This window comes from Teleopsis dalmanni, chromosome 2 (genome assembly GCF_002237135.1).
Source record: "Teleopsis dalmanni isolate 2A chromosome 2, ASM223713v2, whole genome shotgun sequence".
NCBI classification, from domain to species: domain Eukaryota; kingdom Metazoa; phylum Arthropoda; class Insecta; order Diptera; family Diopsidae; genus Teleopsis; species Teleopsis dalmanni.
The window spans coordinates 104745991-104751596 of NC_051847.1; the positions used below are offsets into that span (position 1 = coordinate 104745991).

Genomic DNA, 5606 nt, shown 5'->3' on the forward strand with positions numbered 1-5606 from the left:
CAGTAGTCCACAACACGGCTATACTACCTCAAACGAATCTAATGATGCCATCATTTATGCGTAATAACAATAAGCGTGTTCAATCGATGGTTGGATCAATAGGTGGTACCAATCGAGGCAGCGACATTAGTGTTGGTGGTGGCAATTACGGAAATAAGCAGGCGTCAATGTCTGGCGTTCATACTAGAAACAGCATGAAAGGTATGATTCACATAAATCTATCACTAAACCAAGATGTAAAATTAAACGAAACTGATAATGCTTGGCGACCTAGTGCGTTAAATAAAAGTAATAGTGGTGAAAATGATCCCGCAGCAAAAGTACAACGCGAGAAAGAAGATCTTGTACGCCGTGTGCGTGGTATTTTGAATAAACTAACTCCAGAAAAATTTGATGCTCTAGTGGAGGAAATAATTAAATTAAAAATAGACACGCCTGACAAAATGGAAGATGTTATGATACTCGTATTTGAAAAAGCGATAGATGAACCAAATTTTTCTGTATCTTATGCACGTTTATGTTATAGTTTAATAAGTGAAGTAAAAGCACGTGAAAATAGAATGGAAAGCGGTACAAAATCCAATTTAGCTCATTTCCGCAATGCATTGATAGATAAAACAGAACGGGAATTTACTACAAATGTAATACAAAGTGCAGCTAAAGAGGAAAAATTACAACCAATTATTGAAAAAATTAAAAAATGTAATGATCCTAATGAGAAAGCAGAGCTTGAAGCCTATTTGGAAGAAGAGGAGAGAAAAATTCGCCGTAGATCTGGTGGTACTGTACGTTTTATAGGAGAACTTTTTAAAATTTCTATGCTAACAGGCAAAATTATAAACCATTGCATAGAACAGTTATTAAGACCCAATTCCGAAGACTTGCTTGAATGTTTATGTAAATTGCTAACAACTGTTGGTGCAAAATTTGAACAGTCAGTGATTCATAAAGATTCTTCCATATGTTTTTCTCTAGAAAAAAAAATTGCTCGAATGCAGGCAATAGCAAATAAAACAGACAAAGATAATCCAAAAGTAAGTTCTCGTGTTCGTTTTATGTTACAAGATGTAATAGATTTACGTGCAAATAAATGGCAATCTAAACGTAATGAGGCACCAAAAACAATGGATCAAATTGTGAAAGAAGCAAAGACAGAACAATTATCATCATATTTGAATTATAGTACAACAATGCCTGCACCAGCAGGTAGTAATTCAAATGCTACATCCTCTCAATCTGGAAATAAACGTGATGACCGTAGCATTCGATATAACGATTCTCGTTCATCTGGTAATGGTTCTAGCCATAGTCAGCGAGGCGATGTTAATAGTTTACGCCGACAACAAATTAGTGGTAATGTTTTAAGTAATAGCAATATTATCAGTGGTCATAATAATAGTAACGACGACAATACGTGGCATGTCCAAACTAGCCGAGGTAGTCGATCTTTAGCTGTTGATACAAACAAATTGGAAGGTATGGTGGTAAGTATAATAAAATTCTTAAAACCAAAAAATTCATTTCTCCTACTATTCAATCAAAAATACATTATTTTTTCAGTACTTTTAATATTTTCAAAGTGATTTAGCATTCATTATATTTTATAAATAAAGCTTGAATAGTAGCATTTTCATTAAACCCACATAATCGTGGTATTTAATATGTATAATTAAAAATTAATTAATTCTGCATTCATTTTTTTATGAATATTATAAACTAAAGAAATTATGAAATACTATTCGCGGAATTCTAAAAATTAAATAAATATATTTTTTTGCATTCAGTTAAATCAGGATATTGATATTGGTAAAAAAAAAATGGGCGGCTTATCTCAATTCATATGGAACAATGATAATTCAAGACAATCTTCAACCCCACATACAAATGCAACAAATTCATTTGCCGTACTTTCCTCGTTAGTTGATACGACTAAAGGCAGTGATCGAGGCAACGATAGGGACAGAGACAGAAGTGGTCCACGTAATAAAGGTTCCTACAACAAAAGCTCAATGGAGCGTGATAGATGCGTAGATCGAGGTATTTGTTAAGGTATTTGCAATTAAAGTTTGAACTAAGACTGTTTTATAGGTTTACACTCACGGTCTGGTTCATCTCAACCATCTCGAGAAAACTCATCATCCCGCAGTTCGCAAAGTATGCGTGGTATGAGTAACTCATCATCTGTACAAAAATCTACTAGTCATTCAAAATTCCAACAACCGTTATCGACCCCCCGGACTTCTGGAAAGGTATGAGTAAAAATGATTGCTGAATCTTGTTTTAATTTTTTATACATTTTATGTTTACTTCTTATTTGTTGAAAACAGCTTAATTCATCAAATTCCACTAATTCTTTTCAACAAAATCGTATGGAGCAGCAAAATTCCTCATTTTCCGTACAAAATTCGAAAATGAATGTAAGTAATCTACCACCCTCTGCAGCACCTTCAGCAGTTTTCGAAGAACCTAACAACAGTGATTTGAAAATTATAAAAGCAGTAGCTTCAGAAATGGTTGAAAATGTAGTGAACACAAATTCGATTGATATATCTACTGTCTCCAGTATAACTAAAGTAAGAGATAACCAACGGTGCGGTTTCCTTTACTATATATTTACTGATTATTTACATTTACGCGATGTCGGTCATTCGCAAAGACGCCATTTAGCGAATATTGTTGCATTTCTGATAAAACATAACTTTTTATCGTTGGAACACTTTTATTTAGCTTACAAAAATTTCTGTCTTCAAGCTGCCGATCTAATTGTTGATGTGCCTGAGTTATGGTTATATATATTTGAGTTCTCAGGTAACGCTACATAATATTTAATTTATAATATAAAATTCACAACGTATGCTATATGCTATTTTAAGGTCCTTTGATAATAAAAAAGATTTTAACTATAAATGATTTATGGACAAAAGAACTTAGAGAAGACAGTTCGCCAACGTTAGGACAAAAATTTCTCAAGACATATTTAATTTATTGTACACATGAAATAGGCCCAAGCTTTACGCGCTGTATGTGGCAAGATTATAATATGAAGTGGACCGACTTTTTATCAGAGCCTGATGTTGAAGATTTTATTAAATCAAATGTAAGTAATTCTTTTAGTCTATACTATGACTGAAATTGTGCAAACTACATATATATATAAAACCGGTCTCAAACACGAATATATATATTTATTTCTATACTAGTCGTTTGAATATGTTACGAATGAGAACATTCAGCATAAAATAATTATTAAAGATACTAAGGACAAACATATCAACCGAGTATTGGATCATGTTGATTATTTGTTACAAGATGGTTCTAATGCGGACAATGTAATTGATTATATAAATGTAAGATAACAAATGAATTTAAATATTATAATTGATTAATTTTAAAATTAATTTTTTTTAAGGGAAACATAATTGATATTGACAAACAATTTATTAGAAGTTTAACAACAACTGTGTGCAAATTTGCTATTGCTTACAATGATTACAGCTACAAACTTGAAATTATCAAATTTCAAAAAATATGTATACCTGTCTTAAATCGTTATACTGATTCGAAAGAAGAACGTGAGCTTGAATGTCTTTACGCAATGCAACTATTGGTTCACAGTTTAGAGCATCCAAGAGGTAGAGAATAATATATAAAATAGAAATTGTGTATATATAAAAGATTTAATTTTACTGTACATACTGTTAAAAATATCTACAAATTTTACCGACTTAATTTTTGGAAATTCTGAAAATATATTTTAATTCTTTTTAGACCTCTTAAGTGAACTTTACGGAGAACTATATGATGCTGACGTTATACCGTATGACTCATTTATAAAGTGGCGAGATTCTAAAGATCAATCTGCTGGCAAGGGTAAATATTTTTTAATCATATACATAATACTATTCAATATGATTCCATATATATAAAGATTAATAATGAATTTCTCTTTATTATACAAAAATAATAATAATTACATCATAATATTGTAAATAGTAACTCTTAAATTATAATTATTTCATTTCAGGTGTTGCAGTAAAAGCATTAAACCGTTTTTTTACTGACATACATTCATGCATAGGGGAAACTAGCGATGAAAATAATTAGTTTCGGCAAGACAATTTACTTCTATGCTATTGACTAAGACTTTAAATAAAAAATGTTGTATGAATATTTAAATTGGCTTTAATTGTATTCAAAGCAATTGTTGATTTTTATAGATATATGTCTTATTTTTTTTTTTCTTTTTGTTTTTGTTGTTAAGCGAAGATTACGAAATAACAATATCATTAACTGAAACAGTAATAATCCGTAATAGTGTCCAGATATGTTATCAGCTTAATGAATATTACATTAATAATTATCATAGATTTTGAAATAAGTGTCATTACGAAAAAAATGCCGAACAATATTTTGAAGCTATAACTGCATAATAATGGAAATTTATTATATCTCTAAGAGATAAACAGTGTATTTGCGAATAAATATATTAAGTAAGTAGTTATTGTAAATAAAAGTTTAACAACATTTTTTTAATACACTCAAACTGAAATGAAAATGTTAATTTTATTTTTCTTTATTGTTACGAAACAAAGGTCTTAGTACTAAGGTACTTTATTTTTATATCGAAAGAGTTCGCAAACAATTAAATAAAAAACATGTGCCTCAACATTTAAAATTGTTAAAATTTTTCAACTTTAAAAATGTTTTTCCAAAACTAATATAACAGTTTTAGATTATTGTTAAAAATTTCAGCATTAATTTTTTTACATACTTATTGAGTTAAATGTAATTGTATGCTATAGTAATGTAAACATTTTCGGCGGTTATTAAGGTTTGTTGCTACTTTAAGGTATTTTAAGTTGAAAGTTTTAAGAGAATGTAGTTAAGATCAACAAATGCCTATAATAGCTTTATTTTGTCGATTGTGTTCGCCATGCTATTAAGGGGGTTGGTTTTCACTTTTAATAGAGATACAGAGTATCAAAAGCAGCTTTGTCCCAAAAAGAGCTTACAGTCAAAAATCAATACAAATTTTTTTTCACTCATTTTTATTATATTAATACATTATTATCTATACTGATCATTTTTCCAATGTGATGTAACATATAGCTTTTGCAAAATCATACATTTTTTTAATATAATTTCTAATTAAATTCGTTTCTTATTTATATTACTATTATTGGTAAAACCATAATATGTTATAAGAATATCAATAAATAATATTCTTATTGGTAATACAACGTACTTACTTATTTGGCCATATTAATAAGCACTCCTCTTCAGGTACCTACCTCTACTGTGTACGCGCCTTCTCCAGTCTCGTACATCAAGCGTAGTTAGTGCTTTCTCAATTTGATCACTCTGCCTGTAACACGTCAATCTCTACGTCGTTTTCTTCCAACTGCCACTATAAACTGAATAATAACTACTTGTGGCGGAATTTTTACATACCTATAACAAACACTAGTCTGTATTATTGACAATTTATTTCCTAAGCAATATATACATATGTAAACATTGAAGCGTCAATTATTCAACCACTCCGCCTTGAGGAAGAAGTCAAAAAACTTCGCAGCATCGGGGAAACTAAACAACAAATATTAAAT

At 30.0% G+C, this 5606-nt stretch overlaps 1 pseudogene; it reads left to right on the forward strand.

Moving 5' to 3' along the window:
* Window positions 1–4176, forward strand: part of LOC119675269 — a 31850-nt pseudogene extending 27674 nt beyond the window's left edge.
* The last annotated feature ends 1430 nt before the right edge of the window (window positions 4177–5606 follow it).